The sequence below is a fragment of the Mytilus galloprovincialis genome, chromosome 14 (assembly GCF_965363235.1).
Source record: "Mytilus galloprovincialis chromosome 14, xbMytGall1.hap1.1, whole genome shotgun sequence".
Taxonomy (NCBI): Eukaryota; Metazoa; Mollusca; class Bivalvia; order Mytilida; family Mytilidae; genus Mytilus; species Mytilus galloprovincialis.
The window spans coordinates 30,745,864-30,764,389 of NC_134851.1; the positions used below are offsets into that span (position 1 = coordinate 30,745,864).

At 30.8% G+C, this 18,526-nt stretch overlaps 1 protein-coding gene and 1 long non-coding RNA gene across 3 annotated transcripts in view; both read left to right on the forward strand.

Annotated features, from left to right (window-relative positions):
* Positions 1-771: 771 nt before the first annotated feature.
* LOC143059272 (uncharacterized) lies at positions 772-13,366 on the forward strand. Its single transcript, XR_012973461.1, has 5 exons — positions 772-1,192; positions 2,335-2,491; positions 5,801-5,988; positions 9,292-9,418; positions 11,304-13,366. It is a non-coding gene; the product is annotated as an uncharacterized LOC143059272 (long non-coding RNA).
* Positions 13,367-16,382: 3,016 nt separating this feature from the next.
* LOC143058518 (transient receptor potential cation channel subfamily M member-like 2) overlaps positions 16,383-18,526 on the forward strand; it is a 47,188-nt gene continuing 45,044 nt past the window's right edge. Inside the window, exon 1 of one of the 2 annotated variants that reach the window (XM_076232026.1) lies at positions 16,383-16,511. The gene's annotated coding sequence lies outside the window, so the exon portion shown is untranslated. Of the gene's footprint in view, positions 16,597-18,526 lie in introns of both variants that reach the window. The other variant, XM_076232025.1, reaches the window with a different exon arrangement.

The following is an 18,526-nucleotide window of genomic DNA, read 5'->3' on the forward strand; positions in this document are numbered from 1 at the left end:
CTTTGAATAAACTCATTCTAAAAGGTTTATTTCAATTCAACCTTGTAATTATACCTTTGAATATTGTTTTTATTGTTATCAATATTGATGTTGTTAGCAGTAAATTCAAAGCAAATCCAATATAATTGTTGTGTGCAAATGCACATTTTAAAATGATCATAATTTTTCGTATTCTGTACCTTGGTTATGCACATGTTTCCTCTGATTTGTTATGACGTTCATGTTTTAACCTAAATTCATGTTCTATATGTACTGATTGATAATTTAGTCTCAGATGCATAATTTTCCTATTAGTTGTTATTAATGTAGACTTGAATAGCTATCAGTAGCTGTGAGTATTTTCAGATCTGCACCTTGTGTATTTTTGTTTATTGAATATTCAAGAACCTAGCCACGTCCACTGTGCCTTTTTTGCTAGATGTATTGCTATTTGTAACCGTCTGATGAGTTCAGCCTTTCAAATGATTTGTATAGTTCGTTCTTACGTTGCACTGTTTCACCACTGTTCCAGGTAAGGTAGAGGGTTGAGATTCCGCTTACATGTTTAACATCGCTTTATTCTCTATGAATGTGGCTGACCCAATTCTGTAATTCAGTAGTTGTCGTTTGTTGATGTTTTACATACTTGTTTTTCGTGCATTTTTAAACCTGAACTACACCGTTAGTTTTCTAGTTTTGATTTGAATTTGTTATTTCAAGGTCTTTGATAGCTGGATATGCAGTATGGGCTTTGTTCAGAGTTTAAGGACGTACGGTGATCTATAGTAGATAATGTATGTGTCATTTTGGCCTTTTGTGGAGAGTTGTGTCATTTTTAATTATACCACATCTTCTTTTATTTAAATTGTATCACATGTAACGGTTTTATGTTTCTACAAGATCAGCAAATTTTACTAAAAATGAAATCACAGGAGCTATATTTTGTTTAGCTTAGAGAAGTTAGTAGAGTTTTCTTTCATTTGTAATGTATTTTGTAATTATAATCATGTTTACATTATGACTTTTATTGTTTTTTCAATCATTGACATCATTTTCTTTGTCTCAATATTTGCTGTGTTTTTATTTGGTTTCGGAGTCATTTACCAAGCAACAATGTTTCCGAATTCCGAACCAGGATTTCAACTATTTAAAGACATCATATACATGCCATATTGGCAGTTATATGGCGAGCTATTCCTAGACAATATTGCAGGTAAATAAGAAGTCTACTTTTAAACAATTATATCATCTAGGGGAGTAACCTCACTCTTGGAAAAAAAATTGAGTATGCACAAGTTATTATTTATTAGCATTGAACTAGCTTATATAAGCTGCTTGTAATCTACGATTCGTATTTAATGTTCTGTTTTTATCATATTTTTTGTATTCGTTGTTAGTGTGTGCTGAGTCAAGCAATCACCAGCAGCTGGCACTAACATGGTGTTATGCGAATGCGCTCAAGTCTTTGAGAAACTGTACTAAGCCAATACCGAGTGTAAAATCCCACAAATATTTAAACCCCGTCGAACTATGTATTTGACTATCCCAAATCAGTTGTTGTCGTTGGTTTCTGTCTGTCTATTTTTTTCCTGTTTGTTTTTTTAATTTTTGATATAGAAAAGCAGGTCATTGTGGTATTTCTTCGTTTGAATTGGTTTACATTTTATCATGTCTCGTACTTTTTACAGCTGATTTTACAATATGATATTAGCCAATTGGTTCAGATTATTCAAAGTTCAAATATGCCATAGAATAGTAGCATGTTTGTATTCGAGAAAACACTCATAGCCAATAGCAATTCTTATTTACGATTACAGTTATGTTGTGTTAACCTATTCACTCACAGCCAAATACAATTCCGAGGACATTTATGATATGACTGTGAGTGACTTATTATTTGGCTAAACGACGGACGAGAATTGATATACACATGCTTAACGTCAGGCCAAGAGCCAATACCGGAACCTCTCTTGACCAATCATAAAAAAAGTCATTCCTGATATCTAAATCGTTAAATAATTATCAACTTGTGCGGTTTTTTTTATATTTCGATCGTTTTAGAGTAGATTCATATTACCTACGAGCAGTTTATGGAATTATTTATCAATTATTCATGCGGGTGATAAACTGTCATACTTGGCAACATAATAAAATAAAAAAATATCAATATCGAAATCGATCCGAATATGATGATGAAACAAATTCGGTATGGTCAATAGAGGGGTAAAAGATACCAGAGTGGCATTCAAACTCATAGATCGAAAACAGTTTGACGATAGCAAAGTTAAAAAGAAAAGAAACCTACCAAGTACTATGCAAAGGTGCATAATCTGTATATCTGCATCTGTAATTCAGGAAAAGAGCCATCTACTTGTACCGATGATGCATTATTATATCGTAATGGTACACTAGCTCGATGTCCAGAAGTCAACCAGATAAATACTTTGTTATTGGCTGTTTACATGGTAGTCACACACATAATTCTTGTGAACATTCTGATTGCAATGTTTTCGTAAGTACATCTTATCACTTAATGTTAATTTGATAGTAAACGAAAGTCATAGCGTTTATTTCTTAAATAAATGATTAAATAAAAAATCATTAAAATTTTGTATCTTTCCTCAGTCCATTGCATTTTTGATATAGTATCCCCTCATACATGTTATAATGTTTCCTTCTTTATTATTCTAAAAATCAGATTTATGGTGTTTATTTTCATTTCAAAATTTCCTCTTTTAAGATATGTTTTCCCTTTTATCTCTTTCCTTCTTCTTATAAGATGCATAAAACAAAGTCTGTTCTCTGAATTCTGTAAATAACATTTCAATAGACATTATTTTGAAAACAAGAAAAAAATTACTGTAAAAATCTGAATACTAAAACAGAAAGCTTGAGTAAAGTAAATCGAAATTCCTGATTCTGATATTGAAAAACAAAATGAGACTTTTAAAAAATCTTAAAAGGGAGAGATAACTTATAATGAATTGACAACAGCTTTGCGTATAATGAAAACTGAGAAAAGTCTAGGGTCAGATAGCTTAACAAATTATTTTTTTTAATTCTTATGGACAAATTTAGGAACATTGATTTTCAGACCTGTATACGTGGTTACAAAAAGGGTGAATTGTAAATACGCCAAAAGCAGGATATTATTAATTGTTTACCAAAAGGTGATAAACCTAGACAGTGGATGATAAATTGGCGGATAATAAGTTTTTTGAATACAACATCATGATGACTTAGGATACAGGTGTTTAACAGAGGCGAAGCTAAACCCGATATGAATGTTTATTGCCCCCAATAAATTCCTTATTAGGACAATTGAACTCTGTACATGTGTAACGAATTTATCCTGATTATGTTATAAAGCATATTATTATATACAAATTCAATATAAGGACAATATAAACCAAATAAATTTTAGATATTGAATCTGAAACTGTGAAAAATTAAATATATTAGGATTTATAAAGCCACTAAAATTTCATTTTTCATTAGGTCAATGGTGTAATGGCTATAATTCCAATTGCAATAAATAAGAGAGATAAATCCAATTGAACTCTTTTTTTTTGATTTGCCAGGTCTTCTCCTTCTCAAAGATTGTAGAAAAAAAATTGTGATTCCATATGATGGAAATTCATCAATGAATTATTAGACTTTTTTTTTTTATTTTGGACACTCTATGAAACATGGGATAAAGACCTTTTACACAAATATAAGCTCATCAGTATCCCAAAACTATTCTTTTATCATATTTCCTTCAAACTCAAAGAGGCAGTAAACAAAAGAGTCCTTTATCACCTTACACATCTTTAATCGGATGAAATTCTGGGAATTTTAATCAGAAAGAATTAAGAAGTTAGAGGAATAAAATTGATGACACAGAATATATTTTCTCCCAATACGCAGATTATACATCAATAATACTTGACTACCCAAATCTCTAGATGCATCTATCCGCTAACTTCAAAAATCTGCTGAAATAGCTTATCTCCATATGAACCTGGACAAAACAAAGGTGGTGTATATAGGGAATAATAATTATAGTCAAGACAAAACGTGTGTAAATTTGCTCGAAATGGCTTTTTTGAACTATTGTCTAACAATTAAAGACATTAAAAATATAAAAGAAATATGGTCGTATCAAACATTAACACCACTTTGAAAAATAACTATCATTAACACACTAATTATTTCAAAAATGGTTTTTAACATTACAAGAACCTTACAAAAATACAACTAACTGTCTCATTTATTTGAGAAAACAAACCTGACAAGATAAAAAAAAAGTACATGTATGTTCTGAACACAAATTAGGAAGGCTGAAAAAGATAAATATTGACAAATGTATAAAAGGATTGAAACTAATAGGGATTAGACGGTTGCTGAACATGTTGAAAAACAACCGTAAACTAAGCTATTAGAAAGTACTGAAAAATAGTATTTAAAACCTAGTTTAATAAGGCCCAATAAAAAGATGTAAAAACCCTTTTGGGGAAGAAGTTTTTAAAGCATGAACAGATTTTCAAAATAGATTTATACCAACAAATGAAGACGAGTTTGCATCAGATTCGGTCTTTGGAATAATAAACACATACAGAGCAACATCTATTTTGTACAAAGCCTGGATAGATAAAGGGATCTTTTTGATAAATGATTTATAAAACGATGAGGGAAAACTAATGACTTTTCAACAATTCTAAAACATTTATAAAATTAAGCCAAACTGTTTTACTTATAGTAGGGTATTTTCATCAATACATTCATACTAAAAAAACTTTAAATAACTATCTATACATAAACAAGCTTTATAAAACACTAGGGTCATTTTTCCGAATAATATATATGCTATTTATCATGTTTATCTAGAAAAGTTTCGAAAGATATGTATAATGTTTTCTTAGAAAAAAGCAGTTCAAAACTTAGATGTGAAGAAAAATGGTTCTTAACACTGAACAAAAATGCTGATTGGATAACCGTGCAATATGTCTTTTTACTCCGCAAAAAAGCTTAATTCTTTACTAGTTCCAATATAGAATAATACACATGATTCAGGGCACAAATAAATGTTTATTTAAAATTAAGATAAAACAAAGCGATCAATGTACTTTCTGCAATCATTAACCATTTGACCATTTTCTTCTAATAAATAAACATTGATGCTTTCCGTGCACAGACGAAATTGAATGGGAGACCATGTATCTTTAAATGTTACAATCATAGTAGTTTATAAACATTCAATATATAAAAATGAAGATGTTTCATTATTGCCGATGTGATAACTATCCACAAGAGACCAAATGACACAGAAATTAACGACCATTAATCACAGTACAGCCTTCAACAATAAGCAAACCCCATACCGCATAGTCAGCTTTAAAAGGCCCTGAAATGACAATGTAGAACAATTCTAACGAGAAAACTAATGACACTAATTTATGTACAAATAATGGACGAAAAACCAAAAATGTAACTCATAAACAAACGACAATCACTGAATTACATGCTCCTGACTTCAGACAGACACCTATATACAGAATGTGGCGGGGTTAAAAATATGATTGCTATTTCGTACCTAATTGCAGATTTATATGTAAACTGTTGCATACTTCACGAACGATCCATTTTAATTTCATTTCGTATCATGTATCTCAATTCGAATATACAATGTAACATGTTATTTTTACTAAGCAAATACGGTGCAAATTCTTATGCATACGTTTTTTTTTCTCCTTAAGTGTGTATTAGATTGTGTCTCATGTCACTAAATTCCTCGCAAAACATCTGGTATAAATTATAAAACTACTTTTTTATATATTAGGCATACATTTACCAAAGTTCAAGACAACAATGAATTGGTTTGGAAATACCACAGATTTTCCCTTATCCGGGAGTATTATGATAGATCGTCATTGATACCTCCGTTAATTATCATCAGTCATATAAAAAAGTGTGTTATGTGTATAGCATGTAAATTATTCAAAAAACGTGAAACAAAGAACAAGTTTAGTAAGTAGTTTATACAATACGAATTACTAGAACAACGTGTCAAAGAGCAACGACACAGATAATGTGTTGAATCAACAGAACACTTCAAAGCTTTTCCTCCTTACACAAGTTACAAATCTCATTCATGCAATGACATAGCACAATACAGTAAAATATATATTATTCCATAATTCACTAGGTAACCGAATTGTGCTTGTCAAGTTGAATTTTTAAATTGTTTTGATAAATATCATGTTGGCTACGATAGTTGAAAATATTATGCAAACAATTGTGCAAATCGTTATACAAACAGGAAATTTGGTAGATAAATGTTGTTTAAATGTTTATGTACTAAGACGCTGCTGGTCATACACTTTCATTTGTAATATGGGAAACGATCATTCAGCAAATGTCGTCATTTCAATTTGGCTACATTTCGTAAGTCATTAAAAAGATGTGTTTTATGTTTAATCCAAAGTAACAATGTGTAAAGTTTTATCATTTGCATCAACTTATCCAGATATATCACTGACTTTGTTCAGTTGAAATGATTTAAATGTATGCAAACAAATAAAATAACAAACAAAAATAAAACAAACTCCGGCGAAAATTCCAAACGGAAAGTTACATACCAAATGACACATTAAAACGCTGTAACACATTAAACGAATGAATAACAACTGTCAATTTCTTGACTTGACGCAGGCATTTTCCTATGTCAAAAACACTGGTTTTAAAGCTGAACCTCCCACTTGTGTAACAAGTGTATGCTATTCCATGATATCGACAACAATGTGTAAACAAAATACCAAAACATTATCGTAAAAAAAAATATTTATAAAATGGGTACATCTGTTCCCAATCACTATAAATCAAATAAACATGTCAACAACAAAAGCAGGAATGACGATAAAGCTTTAATTAAGCAAACACGAACGAAAAGAATACACAAAACTACCACAGTACAATTGAACAATCATGGGTTGTATAAGTACCGACCTATGTCAAATGAGTAATCCTCCTTATCCAGAAAACAAAAACATATCCAAAACATACCTGAACGAACTAGATAAATTGAGGAACGAGGTAAAATTATATTGTATGTTCCTGTCCTATGCCAGGATCCTATAATTCAGTAGTTGTCGTTTGTTGGTGTATATTGCATTTGTGCATTACTCAAGCCGAACGTTGTTTTTTGTGTTTTTATTTCTGTATCTAAGTTTGTCAATTTTTGGCGTTTTCATAGCTGAATATTCGGGGTTTTGCATAATTATAGTGGAACTGTTAGCAGAATTTCAATTGTCGGAATACTATGCATTTTCTACTTCCGATATTGTTTACTTTAGCTGCAATTAGAAAAACTTTTCGGAATTTTGGTTCCTCGTGACGCTTTAGCTTCGTATATCATTTTTATGGTCGACTTCGCTTGTTTGCTTCTAGCGCCACCCATAAATCATTTGAAAAAAAAACATGCGGCTGGTGTTTACAATTTCAATATTAGTATAATGATAAAATACCAGAAAAATGAAACAAATAGCTCAAAAGTATTTTCTTTCGGGATACTTCTTTCGTCTACATACCAGTTCTGCAGTCATGCCTTATCGAATATATATTATGTACGTGTTAATATTTAATTAAATTGAGGAATAATTTACTTGTATGTTACCATTTACAATGTACGACTAGCTAAGTACTGTGTATTACTTTACAGTTTACAATAAATTATAGCTTGTTTTTTTTTTTAAATCGTATGTGTATGTGTCTGTTTTTATCTTATGATTAAAATTTTGATTCAACTTATTAATATATTTACGGGAAAATCATTTTTTTTTCGTTTTTCTCAGGTCAACATTGTACAGAAGAGGGACGAAATATACCAGAGGGACAGTCAAACTCATAAATCGAAAATAAACTGACAACGCCATGGCTAAAAATGAAAAAGACAAACATACACACAATAGCACACACGACACAACACAGAAAAATTAAAAATAAACAACACGAACCCCACCAAAAACTAGGGGTGGTCTCAGGTGCTCCGGAAGGGTATAAAGCTGATCCTGCTCCACATGTGACACCCGTCGTGTTGCTTATGAGATAACAAATCCGTTAAATCGTCTAATTTGGTAGGTCACCTATGAAAGATAAGGGGATTGTATTTACGACGTAAGGGACATATCCGATATCATTTGTGAAATGGTTATTCCATAACGGTAATCCAACTCGTGATGGCGTCCGTACAATTTACGAAGAGATGATTTCAACTTCACCATTTGTAACTGTTGATTTAATAGCTTCCTTGTGAGCAACAACCCTCTATCAACAAACTCTTGTTAGGAAATGCAAGCACAGGAATATCGTATCAATTGGGAGATATATACACCGTATGCAGGTGCTGCTGGAATGTTGCTACTTAGAAATGGAAAGTTCACAATTGTAAAGCTGAAATCATCTCTTTTGTCGTAAAGTTTTGTTTTTAATCGACCCGTAGTGTCAATTTCTAGATGTTAGTCAAGTTATGAGGCCGACTTAACTGTAGCTGTTGTATCCTTTATCTCTTGTTCAATGGGATAGATGCGTTCGACATAGTCATTAAATTTTAAATTATTTAGTGAAAGAACATCATCTATATAGCGGAAAGAAGAGTTAAAGGATATTGCTAACATCTTATTTTTCTTCCTAAGAAGTTCCGTTATAAAGTCAGCCTCATAATAATAATAAAAAACAAGTCGGCAAGAAGAGGGGCACAATTCGTTCCCATTGGAATGTCGATAGTCTGTTGAAAAAAAAAACGTCCTCCGAACGTAAAAAAATATGTTGTCAATCAAGAAATTATGATAATGTCAGTTTTAGAGAATGTTTGTTTAAATCAGAGTGATCCTTTACACAGTAGGATTTATCCCTTCCAAAGACAAGATACTTGTATCTTCGTTGGCCATCCGTTTTTATTAAACAAAGAAATACCAGCTCTTTCAATTTGTCTTTTGGTTTGGAATGTGGAATATAAAGTGTAGAAAAGTCATTTGTTTTAATACTATTACAAGATGAAAGAGAGTTAGATTGTATGTACTCTAAAAGATCTTTGGAATATTTAAGTATCCACATCTGATTCACGCCAACTCTAGAATAGTCAGTTTCACAGTAACTTTGAAGCCCGTCTTTGATTGCTGATAAACAGTTTTAAATAATTAAGAAAGTGGTTTCGTAGAGCACTTGGAAGACCAAGCAATATACCGTTGTTTGTATAGATTCCAAATCAACAGGAACGAATTTAGAGTAATACTAGCACACTACATCTACAATTCTAAAAATATATTATTTCAGAAATCAGTAATAAACCAGAAAGTGAGCAATTAGCTATTCTGGAAAGATATTCAGTGTATAGACATCTCAATTCATCAATCCGGTTAAGAAGATATCACGCAACAAACACAGAGGCTGAAAAAGACGGGTATATGTTGATACTATGTGTTTATATGCTTTTTAATTTGTTCACCTTTCAAATTTTTCGATGACTTGTGTATGCCATCATAATGTGTAAACTTTGTTCACAGTATTTTAACATTTAAAAAAGGAAAAGGCGTATGATTGACAATGAAACAACTCTGCACAAGATACCTAATTACACAGGAATTAACAACAGTAGGTCATTGAACGGCCCCTAACAATAAGTAAAACGATACCAAATAAGCGGCTGTAAAAGGCAAAGGTAAAATGAAGACATTTAAATGAAAAAAAAACCTGCCTAATTTATGCACGAAACCGTAACAAATAAATATGTATCACAACAATATTTGACCACCACTGAATTACTAGCTCCTGTCTTTACTGGAAAAGGGGCCAAATATATAAGTTTACCAGGATCGCTCCTATATTTCAAGGCATAGTAAACAGTAAACAGGTGCTATCTCGTTTAAATAAGTTTTCAATAGGTACAACCAAACTTCAAAACTCCATCATTATATCTATGATAGGAATTTAGTAAAGGTTTTACGTGATTTGTGGTATAGCAGTTCCTGTGTTAATAATTAACCAGTAATACGAAGATTACGTTTCTTAAAATTCCAAACGACAGAAGAGACAAGGACAAAGCGGACGAGTTGTGATATCTAGCAACACCCTAAGATGCTGCCAAATGTATATCACATTTCAAAAATGGGAAAAAATTAAAGGAATTGTCACTTTTTGTCGAAATTTTAGTATGTGCCTTTCCGTGTAAAACTAAACCATATGAATTTAAAAAAATAAATTTTTTGCGGTTTACATTTGATCTATTTAAAGTTCATTGAGAAATTAAGGCAGCATATGTAGGAAATTTCTTATCTGTTTAACAAAATTATTTACCACGATAACGGTAAGAGTTTTCAATTAAATGCAATAAATACCTGTCTTTACTGGAAAAGGACATTCATTTAGTGCACATGTACTACCTATCAAATTTCGTTAATATGTTGCCGAAGCGAACATTAATAGTAAAACGGAGAAATTAACAGCTTAAGGCATCTCATTACAACTCCAGTAAGTACATATAGCTCTCTCTTTAGAGGGGTAGGCTTTAAATGAGTGGCAACAGATATATTTGCATTCAGATTTTGCAAACGACCGTTATTGAAAAGATTGTGTGTAGGTAAAGTAAAAAGAGGCGAAAAAACTTTTCACAGAATCAAAAACAAGTAATTGAAACATATAAAAACGAAATTACACTTCAAAATGGTTTATTTTACTAGGGTTTTTTTTTCATAACAAAAACTAATGAAAGGTAGAAGTGAACTATACAATAAGTTGTAGAACACTTCCTAGAGTCCGAGAAGAAACAACCTTTAACTGATTTTTTGTTTGTGTAGGTTGGGTAATCAATACATATAAGAAACCCTTAAATATAAAGAAGAAACCTTACACTGTGATGTGTTTATGATATGTGTGTTAACTAAAGAGTAAAATCAAAATAATACTGAATTCCGAAGAAGATTCAGAGCGGAAAGTCCCTTATCAAATGACTAAATGACTCTCTGTGTGACTGAACATGAATTTAAAATTCCATTATTCAGAAGGTCGGTGTAAAATTTACGGCATACCATTAACACAATTTTTTGCAGCGTTGTCCAGTACAAACACGAACCACTTTGAACGTTCCTGAAGTGCATTTTTTATTCTAGAAATTGGTGTATTATGTTCATGATGTACTCTTTTGTTTTTAATTTCTATCAACATGATAATGAAAACAATTAAAATAGCTAATAAAAACACATATAATTTCTTTTGATATTTGAGACTCGCATTTTTGTAGAACACACTGTTGATACGTTGTTCTTAAATCGTCTTAAATATTGTTCTAGATTTGATACCAGTTATTCACAAGAAGCAGACATTAGCTTGGAAGAACAATTTGACTTATTGACGTCTGAGGTGTATAAAATGCAGAAAAATCAGGAGGAAACTATGAAGGATGTAAAAGAAATAAAATCAACCAAACAGAATCTGTTGATAATCGATCTCAATGGAGGTTCAGCGAATCGAACATATAAAATATGAAATGCAATTGAAAATGCAAACGATCACGAAACCCAACTTCCGAAGACTTTATATGAAACAAAATAGGCGGCGGTTTCGGTAATGTTAAGAGATACTATGCGCAAGAAGACAATTACAATATTTGTATATGCCATTAGTATTATTTTGTGCGTTCGTTTGGTTTTCTTTAATCTTGATAATGTGTTTGACCAAACACAGTGGTGTACAGTGTGTATTGCAGGTTTTTACTTCTTTAAAGGAGGTTTACATTTTTAGAAATATTATTGTTTTCCGTAAATACAAATGTACTTAAGGCTTTAAAATTTAAGTGAAATGATTCGTTTTAATACGCCCAACAAGACTTATTAATTGTCTTTATACATGATCTATATATTATGCAAATTCTCGCAGATAATTCGTCTCAGCAACTTGCATCAGAAAACACATATGGAAAGTTGTGTTAATGGTAAACAATAATTCAAAACATGTGAATCATAATTCATACTACTTATTATATTTCAAGCTGAAGAATTACTTTTTTTATAGACACAACATTTGAAATATTATCAAAATAGCTATGTCATAAAAACAGATGACGTCGATGATTATCCTTATAGGTTTTCCCTGTCTGTTTTAGTTTGCTCTGCATTTTATTAAATTAATAATAAGAGCAATAACGTTAAATACAAGTATAATTGACATGAAAAATATATAATTGATCCTTAGTTATAATCAACACTATAATGACTGACACTATGTTGTGAAAGATGGACGAAAGATACCAGAGGGACAGTCAAACTTATAAATCGAAAATAAACTGACTTCATCATAGATAAAAATATTAATAAAAAAACCGAAACAAACCGTAGATCACATGACACAACATAGAAAACTAAAGAATAAGCAACACGAACCCCTTAAAAAAACTAGTGGTGATATCAGGTGCTCCGGTAAACTTATACACACCATTACAAGTATATAACTGTGTAAAAAGAAAATAACTGAACGTTCTAATCAATATCTCTTGTTTTCAGCTTCGCTATGTTCGAACTCAGTATTGTCAAATGTTATATAACAAATTCGTGGCTGAATATTTTTTATCTTTCATATATGTTAAAAAATACCAAAGGAAATGTCAAAGTTCTAATCAAATTAAACGAGACAAATTACTGTTCGTCAATGTGTTTAGTACCACTGTGTTTTATCATTTATATACTGCCTTTTTTCAGAATTACTTTGACCTTTCACGTAAACATGCGCAGAATAATAGAAATATGATGCAATTCGTTTAAGCTCCATTGCACTTAAATTTTTCATATCCCTGGTCCCGTTGTTCATATTAAGAGCTTGCTGCACTGTATAGGTTTCTGGCATTGTTGTGTTTTCACTATTGTTTGCCTTCATGATTAACTTTTTGTTAATATAATAACATTTATTGTTCTCCAAACAAATTCAAATTGTGATGATATGCAATTAATTTTAGTTTGTATTTTTAATTTGATGATTGATAGTGTTTAAAGTCATCTAGGCAAAACTTTTTTTATTTTTTTTTTTATTTTTTCTCTCTAATTATCAGTTCTCTCCAATATCTGGTCTATAATGCAGAATTCACTATGATTTTGTGTTTTATTCTTTCTTTTTCTACTTCAAACATATTTTTTTTTATATATATATCTGTATGTTTTGTTATTTAAAGTATAGTAAAATTTAAGCTATTTAGATTGTTAAGGAACATTCATATTGTTATTTCTGTTATGGTATATATTTTTCTTGTATTATGTCATTATAATGTGTAAATTACTAACAAATACTAATATCTGCATATATATGTTATTAACTAATGTTAACGAGGCCAGGATAAGGTACCGGTATTCGATGTATTCAACTAACAAATGTACAGATTTCAATAAAATATGATAATATTCAAGAAAAAAAAAAAAAAAAAAAGCGTCGTTTCTTTTCTTTCTGTGTTTATTTTGCTGTGTTCGCTCTGTTTTTGTGTCATGGGTGGGTAACCAATAGCGTTTGTTTTTCTATAATGATATGTTTATGTGACGATGATTGGAATCCAGCAGCCAAAACTGTGGATACATACATCACAACAATCATACAAATTAATTTGACAAAGACACCAACAAAAAAGGTGTAGTAGATGATAAGTTTTAATTCTACAATAACGGAAAAAAAACGTTTTTGTTGTTGATGGTACATACAGTACATAGAACACATTATTGAAAATTACGTAAGTATAACAACAAAGATCCACAAAATTGAAAAAAAAGTTGTAAAATCGTTTTGTGTCCAAATCGCACCGCAGGATCCCCCTGCACAAAGACAATTCAAAGTTAAACAATAAAAAGGCAGATGACGGGATATATAAATATCGAGTAACGTCAAAAGTCATACGACCAAAATACATAACAGCACTAAAAAAGACGAGTATATGGAGGAAACAATTCTGATAACTGAAATAGTTTAATTTAACGAAACATTTCTTGAAGGTGTCAAGTATAACAATGAGAGTACAAGAGAAACCGTTGCAATTTTATTCAAATGGTGAGGAACAATAGGTGCGATCGGGATATCCATTCAAATACAAATTATTGTGAACATATGAGAAATATGTAAGTACCTAAAGAGTGACATTGTGATTAGAATGTACCATACTGTGTATTGAATCTGTTTTGTTTTGTTTTGTTTTAGGATTCATTATAGTCTAGTGGAAGGCAGCCATCTCCATTGTGAACCAATTAATAAATCGTTTATAGAAGGATATAACTTATTTTCTGTATAACCATAACTCTATCAATTATTATGAAAAAACTTGCTACGCTAAAATCGCATATCGAGACTGTCAAATTGTTAACCAACTTAGTAAATTGTATAATGATTAATTTGCTAAAATTTTGTTTCATTTTTCTTGAGGTTAATGTATAAACTGGTTAATGGATAAGATCTTTTTTAAAGAACTGTTATCGTTCTGGAAATTTTTGATTCCTGATCTGAAAGTCTAAAATTATGATTATTGGTCTTCAGAATTACTGAATAATATGTTTCTTTTGTGCATTAAACAGTCATGAATATAAATGTCGAAAACGTGTACAACAACACACGACACTGCACACGTACTAGTGTTTTTGATGTTGTTGTTTTTTTTCTCACGTTTATGCAATATCACCCAAGAAATGTGAAGATAATGACCAAAAATTTAGAAACATATGAAATCAGGTATACATATGACACTGTTACTCAACGGTATGTATGGACACATACATTAAACTGTTTTATAATCAGGTATTGTAAAAAAAAGTAAATATATCATATAAGTGTTTTTCATAATATAAGTTCTAAGATACAGATGCTAATAACTTGCATTTGTCATTGCACAAAGCAAAAATTCCTAGATTGCACATTCACTGTGTCTGTCTTCTTAAAATAACGTCCCCGACATTGATGCAAAATAAAATGAGTTGATTGTCTATCTTTTGTCAAATATACAAATTGTATTCATTGATTGTGACTTGTATCCTTATTCAATGTCTTCGAGTAGGCAATTCTTTAAAAAATAAAAGCTGATTTTAAGAAAAACTGAACAACGTGTGTTGCCATTTCTATATGATTTCTATACAAATGTTCATCTATTTTGAAAGAATTCATTCAGTAATATTTGAGAAAATAAAAGAGACAAATGCATTCTTGTTTGTTCTGATTTTATCATTATAATAAAACGAGCCAACGTTGTATGCAAAAGTTTATTAAAATTTGTGACATAGCCCATTTAGGAACAAGGATCACGGAATCTTAATTATGTTCTTCTTGATAATTTAGCAGAATGTGTTTCTTATGCTCGTAAATACATACAATTCATATATTTTTCATAAAGGAATTGAATCCACTTCTTTCTATCCCTTATGTCTTATGCATTATACACTTGTCACTACGGCGGTTTTGTTAAAAAAAAATACACAATGATAAAATGAATACACATTCTTGTAGATTGAGACCATTGAACCAGAACTATTGAATTCGATATTTACAAAAAACACTTGTGTGTGCAAACAGATATTTAAATCTGTGCTAAAAAGTACAAGGTCTTTAAATATTTCTGAATGACGCAAATTTTGCATATAGGGCAAATTAACTTTTATTTAAACTGTCTTATATTATTTAAGAACTATTCAATAGATATATTTTTTTTTCATTTCTGATTTGAAAAAAATGTAGTATTGTAACTGATTTGAAATTAACCTTATACACTGAAGAATAATAGATTGATGAATTTTTTAGGATGCTTATGTATGTTTAATATTTGTATGTTTTAATTTGATTGTCCTGTCATCAAATATCTGTTTTTTGGACTTAATTTATTTTAAGTAACTTCGTTGAGGACGGATGGGGCCTTCGAATATGTTCTCCAAGTTTGTATAGTTTTTTTTTATGCATGAACATATCATTATGAAAATGGTTACCACGGTTCGACGTTGGCAAGTTAAGTGACGATGATGTATTTTTAACATTTCAAAACAGCAAAACATTTACATATATATCCATGTAAATTGTCGATCTATTTACAATTTCAAAGTGATTTATTAAAATTTAAAAATGTAAAAGGGTACATGTAGATATAAAGTGATTGTAAATTTTATATTAACAAAAATATATACATATTAACTAATTATCTGGAACTGTATTAGGCATTTAAAAAATTTTCACCGTACATAAAGATTTTTAAAAAGATTGTGTCAACGACAACAAGGACACACATTTTCTTCAATGATCTGTTTTCATTTAAATAACAACATCACAATATCAAGATATACTATCAATATATAAGTATGAAAGATTGTATTAAATCGACATACCTGACTTCACAATAGTTTGTTCATTGGGTATTTGTTAACGCATACACACTGGTAAAAATTTAAACTTTTTTCAACGATAGATAATTGAGTTAAAAAGCGTGTTGAATTTCATTTGATATAAATGTTTTTCACATAAGAATTTTACTGTGTTGAATTATGAAGAGTCTGGAAGTATGTCTAAGTAAATATATTTCAATTTAAATCCTTTTTTGTGCTAATGGCTTTGGAAATTTAATTTCGGATGATTTGTTAGAAGGTGAGTACAGTTCGTATCTCAAAATGAATATATATGTGCGGACAATATACATGTTACTTCATATTTTAAATGATTCATTGTATTTTAAAAGCAAATGACATTGGTTTAAGATAAGACCAAAACCACCCTCCCCTAAATCACTTGAAATATTTGTTTGTTCTGATTTAACCTTAATGTTTGATTTATCATGTAAACATTTTGAAACTTTCAAACTTTTCTAAGGAATAGTGCAAACTTAAACTTTAACATCGATTATATCGGCTTTATCTTACTGTGAATAACTGTATTATGTATTTACTTTAGTAAAATGATATATTTATTCATTCAATTTAAATTTTTACTATATAATTATGCCCTGTTGAATAATTTAGTTAGTTAAATGTATATACGATTTTTAAATGAACTAAAAGGCAATGTGCATTCGTTTTATTATTTTGTATTCTATATATTACGCTCTTAAGAGTTATAATATATAAAACCATTCCAGTCATTGTCATCAATTCGGTTCATTGTTTTGTAGAGAATTGGTAGCAAAAAGGTGCAACTACCTGTACAAAAGAATACAAAAGAATACAAGTTAGGAATGAACAGGAATGATCAAACACTTTAAAACGAAATTATGAGAATTGAAAGGGAGCATATCATTCCTAAAAATTGATTTAAACAAACAACAAATACAATTCTTACAACAGAAAATCTGTTTTATATTTAATTTTTCAAATTTCTTATTGAATATTTGAAATAAATTGGTAGCGAAAACTCAGTTATCTAAATCATATTTAATAACTTCTTGTGTATTTGTCGATCTCAAATCCAATCATCTTAAAAATTAATCAGGTTTGATATTATGTTTTACTGTTGAACCGCTTTACGCAATATCAATTCCCGCATGTGGTGCAGACAGTGCAAATCATTACACGAAAGAAGCTTAATTCTATAATAATTCAAAAATATACTAGCATACGAGTATACAAGCAAACAAATAATAACCAAAACCAGTGAATAAGCCTAGGATTTCCCACCAGGTGTAACCTAAACAGGTACCGCTTTCCATCATACGGGGAATAAACATATTTTAGATTTTTGTCTTACCAGTGACTGACAAATTCCCGACTACTATGCTTTCTTATCCCCGCCACATTCTGATTCTGTCAGTCCTAAGTAATGCAGGAGTCTATAATTCAGTGGTTGTCGTTTTTTGTTGTATAACATATTTGATTTTCGTTCATTATATTGTTAATACAATAGGCCGTTAGTTTTTTGTTTGCATTGTTTTACATTTGTCATTTCGGGGCCTTTTGTAGCTGACTATGCGGTATGTGCTTTGCTCATTGTTGAAGGCCGTACAGTGATCTATAGTTGTTAATTTCTGTGTCATTTGGTCTCTTGTGCAGAGTTGTCTAATTGGCAATCATACCACATCTTCTTTTTTAGCTCACCTGGCCCAAAGGGCCAAGTGAGCTTTTTTCATCACTTGGCATCCGTAGTCCGTTGTCTGTCGTCCGTTGTCCGTCGTCTGTCGTCCGTCGTCCGTCGTCTGTCGTCCGTCGTCCGTCGTCCTCGTCGTTAACTTTTTACATTTTGAACTTCTTCTAGAGACCCACTGAATGGAATGAAACCAAACATGGCATGACTGTTCCTTATGAGATACTGACAAAGTGTTGTTACTTTGTAGCCGATCCATCATCCAAGATGGCCGCCAGCGGAGGGACTTAGTTTAACATAGGACCCTATGGGAAATGCATACGAATAACTTCTTTTAGAGAACTACTGAATGGAATGAAACCAAACATAGCATGAATGTTCCTTATGAGGTGGTGACTAAAAGTTGTTACTATGTAGCTGATCCATCATCCAAGATGGCCGCCAGCGAGGGACTTAGTTTAACATAGGACCCTAAGGGAAATGCATACAAATGATTTCTTTTAGA